Source organism: Sphaeramia orbicularis, chromosome 3, assembly GCF_902148855.1.
Source record: "Sphaeramia orbicularis chromosome 3, fSphaOr1.1, whole genome shotgun sequence".
NCBI lineage: Eukaryota > Metazoa > Chordata > Actinopteri > Kurtiformes > Apogonidae > Sphaeramia > Sphaeramia orbicularis.
Genome location: NC_043959.1, coordinates 21,056,784 through 21,081,430, shown reverse-complemented (window position 1 = coordinate 21,081,430; position 24,647 = coordinate 21,056,784). Strand labels below are relative to the sequence as shown.

General features: G+C 41.3%; 1 protein-coding gene and 1 long non-coding RNA gene across 2 annotated transcripts in view; one reads left to right on the top strand and one right to left on the bottom strand.

Moving 5' to 3' along the window:
• Window positions 1-24,647, bottom strand: part of mapk8ip1b (mitogen-activated protein kinase 8 interacting protein 1b) — a 120,311-nt gene that overhangs the window by 87,409 nt on the left and 8,255 nt on the right. The gene's annotated exons all lie outside the window — the stretch shown is intronic.
• LOC115411897 (uncharacterized) lies at window positions 1,969-17,222 on the top strand. The gene is made up of 3 exons (XR_003934281.1): window positions 1,969-2,116; window positions 10,946-10,952; window positions 17,212-17,222. It is a non-coding gene; the product is annotated as an uncharacterized LOC115411897 (long non-coding RNA).

Here is a 24,647-nt window from a genome sequence, read left to right as displayed (position 1 = left end):
GTTGCAGTTTTGGAGCCAGATGTGACCATATATGGATGAAAGGAGCAGAACTATGAGAGCTCAAGAGGTCATGGGTCACCTAATGCTAAAGGCTAGCTTACTGATGTTCTAACACAAAAATTAAAAAAAAAAAACATTTAGTCACCTGTGGAACGGACAGGACTGAAAAAAAAACAAAACACTATCACCATCATTTAACCGGCCAATCGAAATGATTGAATGGTGATATGTCTATCAAACTCAAATGCCATTTGTCCCCCCCCCCCCACGCGTACCCCTCGTTGTGTATGAATCGTGCATTCTCAGAGGCTTGGAGCACTTGTACAGGAAAAGAAGCCAGAGCCAGAGCTTGGCTAGTTGTATTAGCTATATCAGGATGTAAAGTTCACCGGCAAACTGTTTTGTCACTAACATAAATCACTAGAGAATGTAACGTTAGTCAGATAGGTATGAACTGGGGCTGTTCTGTAAGAGCGGAGGTGTTGGAGGAGATGGAATGAGGTACACATGGATCCGCGAGCCGGAGCTGGGGTTGGAACCTGAGCCGGGGTCAGAGATGGGCGAATTGTTGCTGTGCAGCGCTTGTAAACCCTCAGGAACAAGCACTGCACGTGCCAGTATTCTGGAGGCGTGGCATGGTGGGGGGGATGTCTGAAGAAAGGGGTTTGGACTTTTGAATTGTGTATTTTCAAAATGTAGCTTGCTCAAAACGTTTTTCCAAGATCTCCTACCCTACCTTTAACTGTGCAGTGTGAACAATACAAAATGATTTTACTAAAACCAGGATTAGTGTTCATTGGAGGTCTGCAGCTCCAGCACTTATTGTAAATCGTCTAAGATACATTTCCTCAAACTGTTCACAGCTCTGATGCTGTCATTCTGAGCTGATTATTTCTGACAGCTGTCACACTGAAGTCGATCAGATTTGGTTTCAGTCCTCAGTGGCATTGAAACCTACAACACAAACTTTTACAGGTTAAAGACTGACTGAACACTTTTAGAGCTGACAGACTTTAAAGAATCATTCAAACTTCATACTGAAGTGGGGGAGAAAGTAACTCCTCTAAAGAGCAAATCACAAATTAAAATCATCATCGGTATAAGATAAGATTCATCATCTCAACCTTAAAGGTAAGAAGATGGGAGTGTTTTGTTCAGATCTCATCCTCATCCTTTTATTCTCTTTATACATGATTAGTTTCCAATAGGGATGCAAATTATCGATTAATCCTTTAATCATTACTTGGTTGACCTTATCGATCAATTAATGATTAATTGATAAGCGTTGATTTTCCTGAGAACGTGAATTTCTCTGTCAATATGGTCTATAACAATAAAAGCTAAATACTGTTTATATCCTTCATGACAAAAGCATGTCATATTCCTTAATGATTGATTTGGTGTACCACTGGATACAGTCAGTGTTTCCTGTGGAATTCATCTGTTAGTGTGGCGGTCTGTAATGGGGGGGTACATGGGCATGCGTGACATTGGTGGATCGGTGGGTGGCTGGGGGGGGCGTGCATTTCGTAGGTGGATGCACGTGCATGCGTTTTGTCAGTGGGGGGGTTACTCAGCCACACATGCGCAGTTCAGCCGGGGGATGCGTGCATGTTATATGGTAAATGCGCACATGCGTGCATCACTTTCTGTCCTACTTATAATACTATGGGGGTACAGGGCAGTGCATTCTATGCCCCCCCAGAAGTGAAAGTGAAACTTTTCGTTTATTTATCTTTTCTCTATCTCCTGAAGCTTTGCAAACTTTAATCTGTCTCACTGACCGTGGACTAGACAAACCTCCAGGGAAAACACTACGATCTGATACCGACCCCGCATTTGTGCATGTATTTATGCGGGGGTGCACCACTCCCACAAACAGACAGCCGGTCTGTGTTTCCATCCATCATGTCCATAACGCCATTCTAACTCATCAACGCCATGATCCGGTTCGACGGCCAGCTATCCCAGCCGCGGCGTTGCAGCACGGACAAACCAGCAGCCTTTGGGCAGGTGTGGACGGGCAGAAAAGGGCAATTAACTGACAATTAATAATTTAATCGAGCAAATTCTTGTTGACAATTAATCGATAGTTAATTAATTGTTTATATCCCTAGTTTCCAATGTTGTTTCTGGTAAAAATAAGGTACAATAACTTACAATATACAGATTATCCATAAAGTCTCTTTACAATTTAACAAATTAATTACAAAAGCAAATGAATAGACAAATCTGTGGAAATTATTACAAAATGAAAAGTAGATGTTGAGGGTTTTTTTTTCCTTATTTAATTCACCTCTATATGGCACCATTATTTACATGAAGCACATCCAGACAGTACTGGATTTGTTTCCATGTTGGCTGAATCATAGCCTCATCAGTGGTGTCAATGACATCAGTGATCTTTGGCTTCAGGGCTTTGATGTCCTGTATCTTTGTTCCATACACAATATCTTACCATAACCCCACAGAAAGAAATTCAGGGGAGTGATAACTGGTGAACGAGGTGGCCTGGGAATTGGGCCATCTCTTCCAGTCTACCGGTGTGTAAACGTTTGATTAAGGAACCCACCAACATGAAGTCCCCAATGTGGTGGTGCACCATCTACTTGGAAAATGATGGTTGGTTGAAGGTCATCCAGTTGTAGTGCCACTTATTCAGTCAAAAGGTCAAGGGAAACATTTGCTGTCACTGATTTGAGAAAATGGACCAATGATTCAATTGCACATGATCCCACAATGCGATTAAAATCTTCGATAACCACTGAGTACATAGAACAAATCTGATTAATATATCTCATCAATTGCTTCTGTAATAAATTTCTTAAATTGTAAAGAGACTTTGTGGACATCCTGTATTTATCTATGATGGCTGCCTCTATCTTTATAGCACAGAGGGTAGTTGTGAAAATAGTGCAGATTAGAACCACTGTTTTAACAAAACTGCCCCTAACTGGTGCTGGTAGATGAGATTGCACAGCTCATTTCTGCTGAACTACAGTGGTGGAAAAGCTCCGCTGATGCAGGTGTAAAGTGTGCACATTCACAATGCCCACTACAGTCTGTTAACCCTGTGAACCCACTGATGGACAATCATCCTACAAGCCTCTTATGTTTGTGCACAATGAGACAAACACTCTGTAGAAAGATCTGTTATTTTAACCACCAGTCAACCGTAGCACTGGGTATCATGGCCAATTTCCATAATCGATTCGATATCGGTTCATAAGGTTCCGAATCGATTAATCACGATTCGATTCGATTCGATTCGATCCAATATCGATTCGATTCAGTATTAATTGATTGATTCAGATGAATTTAGTGATACCAAAGTACAATTTTGAGTTGTAACCTGATTGAGTACCGCAATCATACAACACATCAATACTGGTATCAATATTGATATTAGAAAGTAAATAAATATGACATTTCAGCAGGAAGTAGCTGAATCTGCTCTGAAATAAAGAACGGGACAGAAACATTCCCATGTTTCTACAGTGGATCAGAACGGACTTCTCCGTCATCTTTATTCTGTTTTATGGCTGGAGGCTTCTACTCACTGGGGGGGTGCGCGCCGTGATTGGAGCAGGAGTGGGGTTGTGCTCCATGATTGTTGGTCGGAGAGCGGGGGTGGTAGGGTAGCGGTCGGACATTGTTGCTTTACTATTCCTCTAACTCCATACTCAGCCATAGGTCATAGTATGGATCCAAGTTATTATTTCAAGAACGACTGGCTTCCGCGACGCACCGGGCAGCCAGTTCCTTCACACTGTGGGTTCAAGTTTGAGGCCAGGAGGACCTCTAGCGGAGGGGTTTTCCCCACCCTTCCTCCGCGTCTTTTCCGCGCCAGAGCCATCGCGAGCGAGCCGGTCGCGCTTCCGTATACTCCCTGTCCTGCTCTGACAAATCGATCTCATCCACTATTAATCGATTATGCAAAATTAAGACGAAATCGATCTAAGATTGATTAAATCAATTTTTTTACCCAGCCCTAGTCAACTCTTTAATCAGTAATAGTGAAGACACAGAGAAAAGGAGCTTGATCATCCACATAGCATTTTTTTCTCCTATTAATAATCCAACTCCTAAACATATTTCACCGATTCTCTGGAACAAACAAATGTGAAAACTGTTCAATTTAAGCAGCAAATACTTGTCACTTTTACTAAAAAAAATTACAGTATATTGAATTAACTACAATTAATATTTTTAATATTTGTCTTACAGCATTAGCTCTCAAAAACCAAAAAACACAATGGTGACTAAAAGCATCGACTGATCAACAGTTTAATAACTGTTGTTCCACTAATCCTATCAAGACATGTAAAGAATCGAGGTAAAATGTAGTTTGTCATTTTTTTTTTTATCATCATCAGATTTAAGTGAACGTGGAAACACTGTCATCTTTTGCTAAATTGATTCAACAGTAAAGCCCATGTAGTTTGACAAGTGACAGTGGGTGGAGACACTTGTTTTTATGTTCAGTCAATGATATATTTTGCTGAAAAAGTCAATATTTCCTCAGTTTTCTTTGAATTTACTCCAACCTTTTATGAACATCTACATAATCAGTAAATTAAATACAGAAAAATACCTGATTTTCACTGAAAAATGTAAAATGCAGAGGGTAAAGCCTAACAAATGTAGATTAATCACTCAGGAATGGTTGCATGTAAGCAAAAAAATAATTTGGAAGCTGACATAAAAATACATCTAAGGGTTAATGATGACCAGATTGTGTTGCAACATCCAAATGTACAATGTCCGTAGCATCACTCATTAGTGTGGCCTAACATCAGAAATTAAAGATGCTTCAGATGAGACAAAAACACTATTGCACAAGGAAAACCTAAGACTTAAAATGTCCCAACAGTGGTCAAAGACGCCCAGTCCTTGTTTTTCCTGTCCCGTCATATGTCCATATGGACATATGGTGACGCCTCGGCGTTCAGCCAACACCTCTGAACTCAAACACATCACCCACACATGTACATTCACAACACAGGATGAACACACAATGAACACATCAATACTCTGCAACCCGAAGATGCACAATGAACAGAAGAAAAAACATTTAGAGTCATCAGAGCAATAGATGAGATGACCAGACTGAAATAAAAGGCATCCATGTGTTTGTATGTGGTGTCTAATCCCTGTGCAGCTCATTACCAGAGGCATTAACCCTTTAATGCCCAGGAGGGTTGAAGCATAACAACTACAGCTTCATTTAACAACTGATTTTATTACTGATTTATCTATTTTACTGTATTTCTTTAAATGTAAAAAAAAAAGAAAAATTGAAAAATGTCATGCTTAGATATTTTTTCTTGTTCAAGCAGCTGACTTGATTTTTTTCTCTCTACTTAATCTTTCTGAAATTATTTATCACTATTACAGTATTGTAGCCGGATGACGGTGGAGTGAGTGAACAGACTCAAAAAACAGAAGTATAAATTATATTATCTTCCTCTCCGTGTCAAACCAAATTCCTGAACAACCATGCTGATTGGTCCGTCACCAGGTCAGTACTGGGACATCCTTTGCAAATGACATTTACGCAGACAGATGATCTTAAAGAATGAGCCTAATGGACTCGGTTTTGACACTAAGCTGACCTTTTGCCTCTCAACATCTGTGTCCTATTATTCTTGCTTATCCAGAGGTGAAGATGAACCCAGAAACGAACAAAGGACTGAATGATAAAATCACTCTATGTGCCATGTAAATAATGTATTACATTATGTGTTAATGTTGATTAACTCAGCACGTTAACTCTTGTATGCATGTAATACTTAAGCCATTTGCCTGACCTGTGGTTTCACATATGTGTGTCCTGATCATGTTCACGGTAAATTATGTGAAAGTAAGAGTATCACTGCTTATAGCATGTCTGAATAATCATGCTATTATTTTACTGATGCTTAAGTGAGGTTACAGGTGATGTATAAAGTTTAAGAGGATCTTATTTGAGGATGCAAAGTTTTCTTACAAGGCTAAGCCACAGTCCTCTCCCCCTCTGTCTTCCCAAGAGGGAAGAGAAACGTGATATTTTTGAATATTCACGAGGAGGCGTTTTCCCGCCGAAAACAGACAAAGAAGGCAACGCCCCAAGGCATCGATAACTCATCTATATGCACGAGGAAGGCGTGGCAAGCTGGTTTTTGGACAGAACTATCAAAATGAATGAAACCAACTTCTCCGGGAAGTCTTTTCCATCTCGGGAGTCTTTTCCACCTCTCCCAGGCTCTCACAGAGAAGAGCTGTTCTATCCTCTAAGCTCTCCAAAGAGCTTTTTCCACCCTGGCTGCTCTCACCTACGCAAAGAGCTTTCTCCACCTCTTCTGAGCTCTCATCTAAGAGCAAAGAGCTTTCTCCAAGGAGTCTTGACCATCTCCTTGGCTCTCAGAGCTGTTCCATCTTCTCCTGGCGAGCTTTCCAGAACCAGCTGCCAGAGCCAGCTGTGAACCTCCTCCAGCCAGCAGAACTTCAGAACTTCAGAGCTTCAGAACTTCAGAACTCCAGACCTTCAGGCCTCCAGCGCAAGCACGTCGCTTCACAGCCTGTTCCTGCTTCGAACTACGTCAGAAGACTTCATCCATCCGCCGTCAAGGCCGTGCCAGTTGCTGCATCCGCACCGCAACAACTTGTAAGAAAACTTGCTCCTGATTTATCTGAGTTGGTGTTATTCCAAGTTAAGTAGGTTTACCTCAACGTAACCTCACTAACATTATAATCTCTTGAATATAGCTATCTGCCAACTTAATTTACATATTCTCCTGTCCATAATCTCCTGCTCCTTTGGTTGTATTTGTCTCTTGTCTTTATGTTATTTGTGTGTCTTAGTTTAGTTAATAAAGTATTTATATGTATATAAATCCATTGCCTCAGTTGTGCTTTGTGTACTATTATTCACACATGGGTTCATCTGTGCAGTCCACGAACTATCAACTTTTGCAAAGTTTCCAAATTATTGTTTTGAGTTGATTTAAGTTTAAGTTTGGTTATAAATCTATAATTAAATTAATCAATAAATCAACGCTCTATGTTTAAAAATAATTTGGCTTACTATTGCTACATTTAATTGGCGTCCCTGGTGCGAGCTGACAATTCATAACCTGTGGTGAAAAACAGTACACAAGTATTAAGGTTTATTGTTGTTTTCCCTGACGATCGTTCGAAGCCGCTCTCCTCTATCTCTCTCTCTCTCTGAAGCTGCTGTGTGTGTGCGTGTGCTCCGACCACGTGGTTCTTTGTTTGAGGTGCCGTTGCTAGGCTACTGAACAGCTGATACACACTTCTAAACAGCTAAACAGATCTGTAACTCAGTTTACGAAGTTTGTATTGCCCCGGTTGTAACCGGAGTTTAAATAAGTGTGTTGACCTACCCACGGCTCCGACCGTGTGTGTGTGATAGCGCTTGTGCCTTTGCTGAAAAGCTGCTATTTGTTTTGCATTACACAGGGTAACAGACGAATTCTCTGTACCGTATGTGTATAAAGGATCCTGAAGTCTGAGTTAGCCCGTGCTACGAACTCTAGCCGGAGTTAACGTTAGATAATTGTGTGTCGACCTATTCACGGCTCTGACCGTGTGTGTAATAGCTTGTATCTTAAGGGAACAAGCTACTGTTTGTTTTTGCATTACACTGGGTAACAGACGAATTCTCTGTACCGTATGTGTATAAAGGATCCTAAAGTCTGAGTTAGCCCGTGCTACGAATTCTAGCCGGAGTTAACGTTAGCTAATTATATGTCGGCATATTCACGGCTCTGACCGTGTGTGTAAAAGCTTGTATCTCAAGAGAACAAGCTGCTGTTTGTTTTTGCATGCGTGGTGGCGGACGAATTTCTCCGCATCACATCTGTTAAAGGCCTTGAAGTCAAAAGTTAATCTAGACTACGAATTCTAGTCGGAAACTAACGTTTGACATAACCTGTTTTGAACTTTCGGAGTTGCAAACCGGAAAGTTTCAAACGTTGTCCAACACAACGGAGGTTGATTAAAAATATCCGCGCACGTTAAATACTGCGTCGGAACGAATCCCAGTCACTGTATACTAGTGTTGGAATAGTTGTACAAACTGTGAGATTCCTTTGTAAAGCCTGAAGTAAAGTAGGGTTTGTTTTTAGCTCTTGCTAACTGGTAGCCTCGAGCTACTCCTTTGTTGTGCGTGTAAAACGCGTGTCTTTGTGTCCGCGGCACAAGACAGGGCGTGCACGTGTGTGCTGAGTGGTAAAGTAACGTGTCGAGACACCGACCGTACTTTTGTGCATTGTTAAACACTGTTTCAAACGTGTTTGTTGAAGCTAACAGCGTTAGCGTAAACTTTGTTGGGCGTAAGCCGCCATCTTTGTTAGTGACGTAATTGCTGACATAGAGCCTCGTCATTTCCGGTGACGTACCCCCGCCATCTTGGTTGGGGCAAAGCCTCTGGAACCCCAGTAAGGCTAACTTCCTGTGGCTAACCAAGTAGCCAAAACTCTTCTCTGTGGTCACAATTTAACAGCGCCCCTAGTGTTCGCCAAGTGGAATTACAAAAATAAACGACAGTCTGCAGTGAGCCAAACAGATTAACAATCATTAATGAATTGCAACTTAATGCATTTAATCTCTTTAATCAACATTTAAACGAAATTAATTAATTAATTGATTCATTAATTAATTAACTTTTTACAAATTTACACAATTTTCTTTTAAATTCAAAATCAAAACAATTTGGACTTTTGTGTGCTTTCACCTTTATATTTACAAATTCGTTAACAACTATTTAACATTCTCAATTTTAATCATATTTTATAGGGCTTACAACAATAGCTTAATTAAATTAAGCTTAATTACAATTAAAATCTAAATCCCAAAATAAAACCAACTGAGACAAAGGTTTAGATTAGCAATAATACGTATTTATAAAGAAGTACTTTAAGTACAACAATAATTTATAAGTAGTTATTTTATAAAAGGAATTTTTTTTTTTTCATATAAAAAAAAATTAATCTTTTTAAAACTTTTTATTCTTTTGTTTTATTGTTTTTTCCTTTTCGCATTAACTACTTATACTTCCCAAAGCCGTCCAGCAAATAATAAAATCAAATAAGTCTTCAATTCTCAAAATGGCAAAATACGCCGAGAGTCCAAGCCAGTATGGCAATATTGGTACTTTGACCCAAGTCATCAGTACCCTAACTGAAGATTTCCTGCCTATGTTTTTCAATGTGGTTACCAAATTAAAGATCATAGACCAAGATTATGATCGAGTGAAAGCACAGCTAATCACTGAACAAAGCAACCAAACACAACTGAAAGCTCAGCTAACTCAAGTAACTGAGCGTCTCCAAAAAGTGGAAGCACAACTGCTCGACGTCCAAGCTCAGCGCACCGACGCTGAGTCACGACCGAGATATCTGTCAGGTCAGCTGCCTGGAGAAGAAGTAAGACCTTCCTCTGCCCAGCCTGAACCAGACTTAAGGAGTTTCACTCCTTCCCAACATGGTACTGCAACCAGCAGAGAAATCCATAAATTAATAACAACTTTTAAAGCAAATCAGAAAGCCATCCTCGACAAGGATGTAGAACTACAAGCAGCCACTTTAAAAATAGACAAGCTAGAAATAACCTTAGCTGACGTCGCTGCGCGACCTCCCTTAGAAGAGTTTCTTAAACTCCAACTGGACCACAACAGAGCAAACTCCCTGTTGGAACAAGCTCACATTAAAATCCAAAAACTTGATGATAAAGTGAATCAATTCCACCAAGAGCGAACCCAAGATTTGAGCCAAATAGTAAGTCTCAAATCCCAGTTGTTAGCAGCTCAAGATAGCATCAATCAGCTGCAACAACAAAACCAACAACAAGCAGACGAGTTAAATAAAACTCAAAAAGAGCTTCTATTAGTCCGCCAGCTAAAGCTAGAAGAATCTAGCCACACTCCTCTTAGGAGCCCTCCTAGTCCAGTTTTAGTGGACTCACTTGAAACAATCAAGCCTAGTAGGCCGTCCCAACCGGGACCTTCCTGGGAAGCCCCGCCTTCCTTACATGTGACCGTCAACCCCACGGTCCAGGCCGCATATGCGCCCACGAGCACGACTCCACAAGGTGTCAGTGGTCTCAGCGAGCCCAAGCCTCAGTCCAGCATGTCTGTAAAAGACTTGGACACAATTGCTCGCAATATCTCGCGCTTTGAACCCAGACCCAATGGGTCTCACGATACAGCTGCATACTTAAAAGACATTGATTTCCACCTTGAAAGGTACCCAAATGCGACACTACAAGACAAAATTTACTTAATTAAAATCACATCTAGTCGCGAAGTGAAGAATTTCATAGACCGCCAGCCTGCCCATGTCCAATCAAACTTCCAGGCCCTCTGTCAAGCCTTGACGAAGGAGTTTGAAGACCCAGGGACAGCTACTGGCTTATCTGCAGCTATTGCCATTAAACAGGGGAGACACGAGTCCCCTCAAGTGTATTATGCACGTTTGAGGAAAGCATATTTCGGAGCTCGCAATGAGCCTGAAATGGAGGAAGACCCAAGCTTTAAAGCCTTGTTTGTAGAGAACCTCCATCCAAACACAAGCCATCAATTAGGTATAGCGGCCTGTCCCAAAACGCTAAACAGCTCACAACTACGTGACTTAGCGGCCAAAGGTTTTGCTAAACTGAAAAAGTCCGCACACCGACCTTCCGATCCGGCTGTGTTTAACTTGACCCGCCATGCAACCATAGAGCCTAAGGGGGGTCCACAAAAATATCTAGACGACGGTCAACGACCGGAGTCCAGACCTTTCCCCAAAAACAAGGGACAGACTTCTTTTCCGTCTGACCAAAGACGGCTATTTCAGAACGGACCGTATCGAGACAACCAACCAAGGTTACAACCACGGTCAAAACAACAGACTAACCAGCGTCGGGACTACCCAAATTCTTTTAACCGACCTGACAAAGAGAGAAACAAAGTCTCTCCCACGGAGAAACCTTGGACGAAATCAACTACTCCAGGCGTTTCCCCCACGGAAAACGAGAAACTATTCAGTGTACTTGCCCAATTCTTCCGTGACCATGGCTATGACAAACAAGGCCGAAGCCATCATTATGACTAGGCATGGCCCAGACAAATGACTCATGCAATGACCACTCTAGACCAACACAACATTAATTGACAGCCTTTTGTCAGTGCCCGACATTACTGTCTTGGTAGTTTGGGAAAACCCCAACACTTCACCTACCTGCATTGGCATTTCTGCCATTAATAATCGTCCTTCTTTTCAACAACTTCTTGGCGCACTCACTGCCAAGTATGTTAACCTATGAAGCCTTGGTTGACACCGCAGTAGACATTTCAGTCATGTCAAGTACATTATTCCTTCAGCTTCAAACCTTGACTCAGGAAGCTGGTTGCACATTTCACTTGCAACGCTATTCTTTGGGAACAAATTTTCTCCCTTACGCCACTTTCTTAAATTCAGTGGTTTTACTACATTGGACCATCGGTCCCATGCAACTGGTCCATCCAGTCTACATATTCTCTGTGGAGTTAATTCCACTTCTTATAGGCCAAGACCTACTAAACTGTTTTGAGCCATTGATCGTTTATCAACGGTTCCAAATCTGGGCACAGGTCCGACGACCTCTCCCAGCACTTTCGTCTTCACAGTTTTCGGTTCAGGGTTACACCCTGAACCAAATTAATCTGTCACCCCCACCATTCACCAGATGATCCACTGGTCGAAGGGGGGAGTCCTACTTCAAAATGTCACAACTGAGGACACCGTCCTCACACTTTAGGCTGACAAGTCAAGCCATCAGTTCTGCTTTCTTTGAGGACCCTTCAACGGAAACAAAACGACCTCTAGCGAATCCCTAAGTCGTTCCGTTTTCCATTAAACACTGAGTCTTCCTACTTTAGCACCGCCAGAGGCGTGTGCAGCTTGAATCTTCAATGAAACCATCTCACCTTGGTCCTTTGCCGGGGCTAAACTCCATGCATGCCCCCTAGACCCGAAAAACCTGATGTCAGGCTAACCAGTCCCTGACGCATACGGGGTCATAAGTGAAGATTATGCTATTGCTCCAGCATCAACTAAAACATTCCCATCCAGCTCGACATTCACTCATGCCGGGTGGCACCGCATTTTCATGCCTTTTTTCCAACCCTCGCCAGACTTTTGCAGTCTTGGGTTGTCCTTAGAGGCCACGCCTCTTCTTGATGCTTCCAAAGCAACTTTGATTTTGGTCCACCAAAAAAAGGTCCAGGGCCATTCACGCACCCCTGGCCTAGCTATGACAATTTCATGACTCATAACCTCCCTCCCAACCCACCCTTTCAGACGTTATCCGGTGACTCTCTGATGCTACGGCCAATCCGAGTTCACCTGACTATCTGACATCTGACCCTGACCTCGACGACCTCATGTCGCTTCACCACAAGCTGCGTCTGGTCAAAGACCAGCTCGTGTGTGTCTCCGAGAACCACACCCCTTCTCGGTCCGTGGTTCCTCGTAGCCAAAGGGGGGTAATGGTAGCATATGCTCATGACGCACCTTGCGTGAAACACCGAGGTGTCAAAACAACATCCGACGCCCTGCGGCGGATCGTTTACTGGCCACACATACACAACGATGTGGTGGCATATGACCAAAACCAAATCAAAAGACATAACGACTCGACGAAACTAGTCAGTGTAACTAAAGGGGGGTGAAGCTAATCTCATCCAAAACAACCTGTATCATGTAAACTGTCAGTTTTTTTTTCTCCCTTACACAAAATCTATGACAGCTTAAAACCAATCCTAATACAATTATGATTCAGGTTCTCATAAAATGTTCGTTACAGAGTTAGCCTCAACCAATGGTAACTCGTAACCCACTTACAAAATTAATCGTGCTCTGTATTGTGCCCTCAGAGAACGATGGTGCTACCGCTGCCTTAGGCTTCCTGTTTATCATTGGCACGTCAACTGTTAATGCTGTTAGCCTTAACACTGTTAAATAACAAATCACTGAATTACAAGCCGTAATTCCACTCATCCGCCAAGGCATGCTAAAACAAACTATTAATCATTAAAACTTAGGTAAAACCCTTAGAGGCACTATCTATCTGGTTAACACCCACAGTGTAGCCCTTAATCAAACCATGCGCACTGTGAATGCTTTTCTTTCCATAGTACAAAGTGACTACACTCACACGCAGATCATCGCCATGCTCATGAATGACATGCTGCGTGAAATCAGCTTTTCAGTAGACAGTCTAGCTATGGGAAGAACTTCCCCTTACCTAGTACCTCTCTACATGGTCGAGGGTATTTTGAAAAATGCCCTATCTGGTTCAATCATTCCTATCCAAGCCCACTTGGCTTACTCTCTTGTTAGCGCTACGGTGTTATATGTTAACCCTGAGTTCCATGAAGTAGACTTTTTAGTCACCCTGCCTCTCATCAATTTCCGCAACATTTATCGCTTAAAAGATGTGGTAAATGTTGGCACTTGGCAGGAAAGACACCTATGTGTGGATTAATATCCCATCGGTGGTTGCATACCACGATAGCAACCTTAGCCGTATTTGGCTCCTAACCTACATATGTGTACTCTGACAAGAGACATTCATTATCTGTGCCCCAGCAAGCCGTTCATTAGAGATGTTACGGAGGGGATTTGCGGTTTAAAAACCCATGTCAGATAATGCTCGGTGTAGAGCTGAAGCTCCGCCCAGGTATCATATACCATCTGAAGCTTATGAGAACAAAGTTGAAGTGTCCCAATTCTTCAGTCAATATAAATTCAAAGTGGACCCAAAATTTCAACAACAGCTTTAGTCCGAGGGAACTCAGACCATTGACCTTACCACCGTAGACGCTACCCTGCATGTAATTAATACTGATACTAACATATCAGAAACTCCTCTCACATGCTCATCAGCCTAGGATATTTACTGTCCTTCAAATTAACTTACCTTCGTCGTAAGAAACCCTATCAACTTAAACAAAGCATAACCAAGTTCAAATTACGGTACCCCCGAATCTTCTGCCGTAAAACGACAGGGACATCCGAGTCCCCAGCCGCGAGGAAACCAGTCCATGATATTTTTGACTTAGAAGACAATCTTGTATAAATCAGATGATTAAGTCATGGAACAGAGAAAATAATACTCACAGTTTAACCTATGTTTCTATGTTTTAACCAAACCTCTGTTCCTTATGCTAAATTTTACCCTCGCGTGTCCAACCTAGACACCTTTGTTTTTTTTTTGCTTTCTCTGACATTACTAATTACTTAGGTAAATTAGAGTGTGTGTGTTCTGTCACCAAAGGTGTATGTTTTTCTTCCTGTCTGTGTCTGTGACACTAACCCACTAATTCAAGCGTCCAGAATTATGTACCAATACTACAGGAAAACACACCAACTCAGGTACTGTCAGAAGCATGGTTGTCGAGTGTGCTGCGGTTCCAGATCCACCAGTTCCTGGCTCACCGGAATCCTGGTTCCTGCCGTCTCAGAGGACACCTGCTCCTGTCCTGTGGTGTCTGTTTTCCACTGTTTCAGGTGCTCCTGCCCCATGGTGCATCTGCATCGACCCTTCCTGTCTCCACTACATCTGGACCCAAGTGCACCTGTTCACCTCAACTCCCGTCAGACTTTGGACTTCGCCACGACACTCCACGAACGCTGGACCATCGTGTCGAAAAGGGGGGATGTAGCCGGATGACGGTGGAGTGAGTGAACAGACTCAAAAAACAGAAGTATAAATTATATTATCTTCCTCTCCGTGTCAAACCAAATTCCTGAACAACCATGCTGATTGGTCCGTCACCAGGTCAGTACTGGGACATCCTTTGCAAATGACATTTACGCAGACAGATGATCTTAAAGAATGAGCCTAATGGACTCGGTTTTGACACTAAGCTGACCTTTTGCCTCTCAACATCTGTGTCCTATTATTCTTGCTTATCCAGAGGTGAAGATGAACCCAGAAACGAACAAAGGACTGAATGATAAAATCACTCTATGTGCCATGTAAATAATGTATTACATTATGTGTTAATGTTGATTAACTCAGCACGTTAACTCTTGTATGCATGTAATACTTAAGCCATTTGCCTGACCTGTGGTTTCACATATGTGTGTCCTGATCATGTTCACGGTAAATTATGTGAAAGTAAGAGTATCACTGCTTATAGCATGTCTGAATAATCATGCTATTATTTTACTGATGCTTAAGTGAGGTTACAGGTGATGTATAAAGTTTAAGAGGATCTTATTTGAGGATGCAAAGTTTTCTTACAAGGCTAAGCCACAGTCCTCTCCCCCTCTGTCTTCCCAAGAGGGAAGAGAAACGTGATATTTTTGAATATTCACGAGGAGGCGTTTTCCCGCCGAAAACAGACAAAGAAGGCAACGCCCCAAGGCATCGATAACTCATCTATATGCACGAGGAAGGCGTGGCAAGCTGGTTTTTGGACAGAACTATAAAAATGAATGAAACCAACTTCTCCGGGAAGTCTTTTCCATCTCGGGAGTCTTTTCCACCTCTCCCAGGCTCTCACAGAGAAGAGCTGTTCTATCCTCTAAGCTCTCCAAAGAGCTTTTTCCACCCTGGCTGCTCTCACCTACGCAAAGAGCTATCTCCACCTCTTCTGAGCTCTCATCTAAGAGCAAAGAGCTTTCTCCAAGGAGTCTTGACCATCTCCTTGGCTCTCAGAGCTGTTCCATCTTCTCCTGGCGAGCTTTCCAGAACCAGCTGCCAGAGCCAGCTGTGAACCTCCTCCAGCCAGCAGAACTTCAGAACTTCAGAGCTTCAGAACTTCAGAACTCCAGACCTTCAGGCCTCCAGCGCAAGCACGTCGCTTCACAGCCTGTTCCTGCTTCGAACTACGTCAGAAGACTTCATCCATCCGCCGTCAAGGCCGTGCCAGTTGCTGCATCCGCACCGCAACAACTTGTAAGAAAACTTGCTCCTGATTTATCTGAGTTGGTGTTATTCCAAGTTAAGTAGGTTTACCTCAACGTAACCTCACTAACATTATAATCTCTTGAATATAGCTATCTGCCAACTTAATTTACATATTCTCCTGTCCATAATCTCCTGCTCCTTTGGTTGTATTTGTCTCTTGTCTTTATGTTATTTGTGTGTCTTAGTTTAGTTAATAAAGTATTTATATGTATATAAATCCATTGCCTCAGTTGTGCTTTGTGTACTATTATTCACACATGGGTTCATCTGTGCAGTCCACGAACTATCAACTTTTGCAAAGTTTCCAAATTATTGTTTTGAGTTGATTTAAGTTTAAGTTTGGTTATAAATCTATAATTAAATTAATCAATAAATCAACGCTCTATGTTTAAAAATAATTTGGCTTACTATTGCTACAGTATCATCCTCTGTATTTTTGCATTTTTCAGTGAAAATCAGGTATTTTCCTATTTCTAATTGACTGATCAGATATAGATGTTCATAAAAGCTCAGATTAAAGGTGAGGGCTATTAGAAAAAGTGACTTTTGCAGCAAAGATATCAAGAACTGAATGTAAAAACAAGCATCTACAACCACTGTCATTTGTCAAATCACAGGATGAATGTATGTTGTAGAAGATGACAGTGTTTCCATGGTCACTCCAGAGTTTCTGAATGTCGAAATGGGTCACATCTGATGACCATGAAAAGATAACAAACTGCATTTTACACTAATTATTTATATGTATTGATAGGATTAGTGGATCAACAGTTATTAAACATTTTAGATCAGCTGTTTGGGTCTTTGAGGGTTAATGAGTTTACTCTCAGAGCGTCTAACTATCATAGTTTTACAAATGTTGGCTTCATTGCTTTAGTGTCAACAAATCCTATGGAAAGACAAGCAATACAGATGTATTTTCTGAAATCAACTAATATCGATGTCATCATAAGATAAGATAAGACTTTATTGATCGGATATCAGATGTTTTTTCACCACTGTCATGTTATATTAAAGATTTTTTGATACATTTGTATAATTCAGTCTGTGTTCATTTAAAGTTAATGTGATGAAGGATTGAAAGACTTTAAAACAGAAACTATGTCTATAGTGATAGTGAAGATTCCACTGTTAAGGAGGAATAAAACATAAAGGAACATAAAGTAACATCAGCATCTGCAAAAATATTATTTTAGATCAGCATGGTATCAGCCAAGACGTTTACAATCAGCACATCGATAATGTGGATAATATTTATGAGCGCAAGAGGAAAATGTTCTATTTTCAATGTGTGTTCTAATTTTCTAAAGTGTGATTTATGTTCTTTCAACCTCTAGAAATGTTTTTCTGTCTTTATTGTAGAGCTGCAATAAAAAATAATCAGTACCTCTTGATGTATGGATAATTTTTTGAAGAAAAGCGACAAAGATTTGTTGGTCAGATGGGACAGTTCTATGCTTTCTCAGATTATATTTCCTGATTGTCAGTGAATTGTGCAGGTTTTGGACTGTCGACTGGAAAACAGTTTTGAGTGGTGGAGATGCAAATAGGACTAGCAAATATTTAATTAAGCAAATATTTCATTGTACAAACAGTAATTCTCTGTGTGCTGCCTGAAAATAACCACTGAGTGAAACACACCATTGAACCTCATTGTCACACTGGATGACATTTTTCTTTAGGAGACAAAAGGAAACTCTAGTTTATAACAAAACAGCTCAGTTGTCACCCGGTAAAATAACAAATCTAAGTTATGTATGTTGTAGGAAAGGATTTATTGACATTATACGTACTGATCCTTTAAAATGACATGTACTATAGAAAATTACACTTATAGACACTATATGGACAAAAGTATTGCAACACGTTGAATTCAGGCCTTTCTTTTCTAACAGGGGTCTGGGATACAAAACAATAACGACAAATGTCAGAATATAGTTTTACATTGCGATAAATATCATTGTATTGCATTGGTTATTTTGCTTTAATTGCTATCTTTGCTTCCAAAATGCCTCAGAAATGGATTTAACTTTTTTCTTTTTATCATCGATGACAATGTTTTTAAATGTACTACTTCTAAATTCGTAAAATATTTTTTGCGCTCTGACTGTAACATGTGTGACATTTGTTGTACCACAACTATCTACTTTCTTCATACCTCACTTAGGAAGAAAAATCTCCCATTAAACTTTAAGGAAATATTGATGTTTATAAACTACATGGACCTAAATATGGCCACAGCGCATAAGATGTCCCATTCATGCTTCTTTTCAACTGAATACTTTTGTCCATATAGTGTATAAGGAATTAGGAACATATTAACTAATTCCTGAAAATGTAAAGCTATACTATATGTCAGATAAAACACATAAATATAAAGGTATAAGAAATTAATGCTTGTTGCAGAAAATATCTTTGCATTGCATTTGGATATTTAAGTCCAGAAGCAGGTTACCGTTGGGCTCAACAGTGGAACTACATGTATTCACACACATGCTCTCCTGATAATCACGTCTACACTTCTATTGTAATTTTGAGACAGAAACGCTCGGTTGAGGCCAGGCAGGCGGGGTTTGGGGGATTGAAGGTGGTGGTGGTGGTGGTGGTGGGGTGACTGTGCGATGTCAGCAGAACTGAGCGACAGCACTAAATAATCAGCAGGAGGGGAACTGCTACTGGAGCAATTACTGTCCACTCTGTCAGCTTCTGCTGGGGCTGAAATTCAGATCAGCTCCATTTGCATTTCCTCCTCACTGTCTTCTCTTTACCTTCTGTCTGCAAGAAGACAAAGGAACAAAAAAAAAAAAAAAGGAAAAATGACAGGAAAGACAGAAAATATCTACTCTGAAAATTCTGAATTTAAATGAGAACCGCAGGCATTTTTCATGTTTAACCTAAAAAGCTCCATCTTTTGTTCCCAAAAATCAAAATTCTATCTTTTGCAGAATTCTATAAAGCTTCCACATTCAAGTATCAAGTGATAACTCAGTGTTCATAATTTGGGAAATTCACAGTGGTTTGGTTAAATCACTGTTCAGACTCCTTTGTTGTGGAATATAAATATCCATGAACATACACTGTTAATGGAGACAGATATATTAGCTATTAAACATTTTATCCCAGAATAAACAGTATGCACATTAACTTTTCCTTCCTACCTAATTTGTGTTCATTTCTGCCTGTTTACTAAGTTCCAGAACTTAAATCTGAAAAACCACAATGCTGAAAAGTTCTATTGTAGAAATTTTAATGTATGTAATACAAAATGGCAACTGGGTTGCTGGCGATCCAATGGGAATGGAGAGAAGAAATACTAGAAAAAGAAGTCATGTTCTTTCACTACTGTTTGTCACTAGACAAACTTAAACAGTAAAAGATGGAGAGTAAGCAAATCATATATTTTTTCCCCCCACTTGTGTAACTTAAGAGGTTAACCCTTTAACTGATGCATTAGGAGCTTCTTATTTCTTCAACAACCATCAGTTTATAGAGAGCATTAAGACAGGTCATGTGGTCTTAAGAGTCCAGACTGACCCTGTTCCAGAGTGATGGTCCATCAGGGTGAAAAGAAAGGTGGATGGCATGATTACCCATCATGCCTGGTGCTTACAGTACAAGCCTGTGGGGGCAGTGTTACGATCTGGGGTTGGTTCAGCTGGTCAGGTTCTTTTCATTCATTTTCTGAGCCCGCTTTATCCTCACTAGGGTCATGGGGTTCGCTGGAGCCTATCCCAGCCACTTATGGGCAGAGGCGGGGTACACCAGGGACATATCGCCAGTTCATCGCAGGGCTGACATATAGGGGCCGTTTACACGGCGTAGGATTCAGTCGACTCCGGGAAGATTTCATCGCGGATTAGCCTTCTGTTAACATGGAAACGGTGCCTAGAGTGCCTGAATCCGGAAACTTTTGATACCAGGGTCCAGGGTGGAACGTTATCGACACGCTCCGCATTTCAGCTCCGTGTTAACGCGAATCGGAGCGTTCCGGGGTAAAATATGACATCACCGCATGCGCGCGCAGCCAAGAACCGCCAGTTAACCCACTCCAGGCCAGTTGGTGGTGGTAATGCGCCTCCAAGCTGGTTTACCAGCCTCTATGACACAATAAAGCTGCAGAAAAAGAAGGAACAACCACAACAACAATGGCCGGTTTCAGAACAACATACGTGCTGCTAACTGTGCTCAGTTTGCTTTCGCTTCTCCACCAAAAGTTAGACTTACTGCGTCTACACTCTTACCAGCGGAGACGCATTTCTTATATTCGCCAATGCCTGAGTCAATCCCTAACGTACCATTGAAGGAGGACAGTTAGGAGATCGCCAGCTACTGGTCTGGCATGGCCACTACAGCGTATTCAGCCGTCCTCGCGGACTCATGTTAACGCAGATCGTTATCATAGCGGCTTCGTCTTAACGCGGAATAATTTTATAACGCAAAGGAGAAATCTTTGCGGAATCAGATCCTAGTGTTGCCGTGTAAACGTACCCATAGAGACAAACAATCACTCTCAGATTCACACCTATGGGCAATTTAGATTAGCCCATTAACCTATCAGTGCATGTCTTTGGATGGAACATGGGGAGAACATGCAAACTCCACACAGAAAGGTCCCACCCCCATCGACTAGTGTTGGAATTGAACCCAGAACCCACCTTCAAAATACTCCTAATTACTTTTAAAGCCCTGCACAACCTCGCCCCCAGTTACATTTCTGACCTCCTAGTTCCCCACTCACCCTCACGACCACTCCATTCATCAAACCTTAACCTCCTATCCATCCCCCGCTCCAACTTCTCAACAAAAGGTGACCGTGCTTTTGCAATTCTGGCCCCAACCCTCTGGAATAGTCTTCCCCATTACATCAGATCATCAGATTCCATAGACACCTTCAAGCGACTCTTAAAAACTCACTTTTATAAACAAGCATTTCATTAAATCTCTTCTGTCTACAGCCCAGTGAATTCATGTTACTGACTTGACTTCTTCCCTGGAGTCTCTGTGCTTTATCGCCTCACAGGTTTTCCCAGGATCATCACAGGTTTTCCCTGGATTATTTCTGGACCTGCTGCTGTGGTCCTGCCTCTCTCCACCATCGTCATCACTCACTTATCCATATAGTTACGATAGTGTTTATTATACTGTTCCATAGATGTTCTAATTCAGTTATCTGTGCGTGCATCTCCCCCTACCTCCCCCCTCTCCCACTCTCCACCAGTCTCTCTCTATCTCTATCGCTCTCTCTTTTCTCCTCCTTTACTTTCTCGCTTTAACCCCAACTGGTCAAGGCAGAAAGCCATCCTTCAGGAGTCTGGGTCTGCTCGAGGTTTCTGCCTGTTAAAAAGGGAAGTTTTTCCTTCCACTGTCACCAAGTGTTTGCTCCTGGAGGATTCTGTTGGGTTTCTGTAAATTGGCTTAAAATATGATTTGATTTAATCTATCTGTTCTTTATGTGAACCACTTTGTAACATGTTGTTTTAAAAAGCGCTATATAAATAAAACTTTACTTACTTACTTACTTACTTACTTCTTGCTGTGAGGCATGAGTGCTATCCACTGCACCACCGTGTCGCCCCAGATTGTTCAGGTTCTGTGTCTATAAAATGAGTTCACCTGAACCTCAATATACTGAATGACCAGGTCTGAACATCAGTGGAGTTTGTCTTCATATTCAGAGATGAAAACACCAGGATTCATCAGGATCAGATTGCAGACTGATCTCAATAAAATGCAAGATTGTATGTCATGCCAGTTGTTATGGCATTTGGCGTGCTATACCTACACATCTTTGACCTTTCATGTGTTATTCAATGCCATTTGATCGCGTGTCAATTTACACCAGGATCTCCAGTTCACATCACCCAAACCCCCAACCCTCAGTGTGTGGCATTTGACGCATCGATTGAGGTTAAACAGGGAGCTAATAACGACGTCAACATTCATGTGGAAAGCTTATAATGTGTACAGATAATATTTACACAAGTCATGATATCACATTGTTGATTGTGAAAGAGTGGTTTGGGAGCGTACGACATCATTTACACATGGAGTCTACACCTGAACCACACTGAGAATCTTTGGGATATAATGGAGAAGACTTTGCAATGTGGCCCGATTCTCTATCATCAATACAAGATCTGGAGAAAAACTAATGCAACTATGGATGGAACTGAAAGTTGTGACACTGCATAAACACTGTGTGGCGTAAAGGATGCAACAGTAAATGTGTCCTGCAAATAAAGCTAAGGACAGTCCAATGATAGACAGCATATGGGACTGTTTGTTTGGACAGCCTTACCATATTTACTGTAGGTAATAAACTGACTGTGGATAAGTGTAACCCCACTTCTAAAAATCTGTACTAATCCTTTAAAGACACAGCAGCTCCAACATTCTGCCCTTTAAACATACTCCAGCTGTGAAGATTTCAGCAGAAAACATCAAAGTCCAGGCAAGAAGCAGTGAAGAAGCTGACAGTTAAAAATGCGCTGCACTTCCACTCATCCCTCTCACATCCTTTTCACATCCCACACTCTGTGAATCCATCTGTCGGAGCTGATTTCATCAACACAGTCACGTCTGTTTATATGAAAGAGGAGCGAGAGAGCATGGCACTGTATGGGAGAGAGAGAGAGGGAGGGCGGGGGAGTGCACCGTCGTCTCAGGAGGAGCTCTGCTTTCATGTCACCGGCGCCATCACACATGACTTATGGGATTTTACCACACATACTGTATTTTCCCCCATGATGCACCAAAGCCTGGACTAGCCCACCCTCATCCACCGTACACGCTACACCGACTACATCCAGGATCAAAAAGGATCGGCTGCTATGCCCTCTAGTGCTACAAATCATCAATACACCACAGCATCCTTTAAAGGCACAGTTTAATCCAGTGGTTCCCAACCGTTTTTTGCTCATGACCCCATTTTAACATCACAAATTTCTGGCAACTGCAGACATTCATAATGGAGACTTTTTTTTTTCCTTTTTGCTAAAATTAATTTGTTTTTGACCATGTAATAGTTTGCTATACTATGTTGCAAATAAATGTTAATTTTAGATGACATTTAGTCTATATAATGTATATTATAATGGACGGAGGCAGAAAAGCCAGGTGTACATTATTGCACAAAGTGAGAATTTTATTTTCCTTGGTCAGGATATGTACAGTCAGTCCAGCTTGGATTTACAAGGCTGACAATTAATACTGAACAAACAATAACTCAAACTATGAATTATGACAGAGCTGCAGCATCTGAAACCGACCACAATGAACATTTGACAGATAAACAGTACCACAGTGCTTCAGTTTCAGCTTCAGAGTTTGTCATGTCTTTTATGTATTGGGATTGTCTCTCTCAGCTCACCATTAGGGATGCAACTGATCGATTAATCCATTAATCACTAGTTGATTGACCTTATCGATTGATTAACAATTAATTGATAAGTGCCGATTTTCTTGAGAATCTGAATTTCCCTTTCGATCAGGTCTATAAGAATAAAAGCTAAATATTGTTTACATACGTCATGAAAAAAGCATGTCATATTCCTTAATGATTGATTTTTTTGTACCATTGGACACAGTACAGGCAATGACATTTATGGAGTAGAACTAAATAAATTCTGTTGAAGCAGCAGCGAAACTTGATGACACCTGGGCGGGAGGAGGATAAGAGCAGAAGACTGGGCATTCAACTTGTCAATCTGCCCAAATGTTTTCTGGGATGCGTAGCCTACTGTATGTGCTCTCACACAAACATTTTAGCTGCACTAGCAAGCGCCTTAAAAAACCAGATCGATCCATTTCTTTTTTAGATATTCATAATTTTATGTTTTAGAAAGTAGAACAGCGGTAACAGTCTTGGAAACATGAATATTTTTCCATACATTTGTTTCCATTTTCCATACTTCTCCATACCTGGAAATTTATAAAATCAAATTCCATACTTTTCCATACCTGCGTGGGAACCCTGTGAATCGTGCATTAAGACACCAAACACACTTCAGCCCTGCAACTGCCCTCTGAGGAATACTGCAGGGTTTTAGTGACACTCAAAGCGTCATTCAGGCTTTCATTCCCACATAGTTTCGACTACTACAATTATTTATCATCAGGTATAAATCAAAAACTCATTTAGTGTGCAAAATGCTGCAGCAGTCGCTCCTTGCATCAGCAGTATCTCAAGTAATGTACCAAAATCGATCGGACCTGAAATAGCTGAAAAAATTGATTGAAAATGTAACAGGAACCAACAGAAAATAAAAAGTCACCATGCTTTAAAGGTTGGGAGATGATCTGCTTCTGTTTGCACATTCATGGCTGCAGCAGATCGACAAGCAGCAGCAGGTCAGGAGGCGAGGGAACTGTGCATATGGCGGCTCTGGGGTTTCGCCAAACTACCACGATCGCAGGCCGCCACTCATGTGTTCAGTGTGTGATGGAATCCCCAAATCAGCCCCGTATTCATTTAATCTGTATGTGTGAATGAATTCAAGTGCATAAATGAGTTGTTGTTGCTCCTGAGGGACACAAGGCTTTGAATAAAACTGATCTACACATATATAATTACACAATCTGTCTGAAAGCTTTTCATTTGTGATTCTCTGAGCTGATCAGGGATTTACTGATACAAACATTACAATATGAATTACAATTTCGAAATGTGTGATGATCCTTCATTCTTTATCATCTTGTTCTGTTCT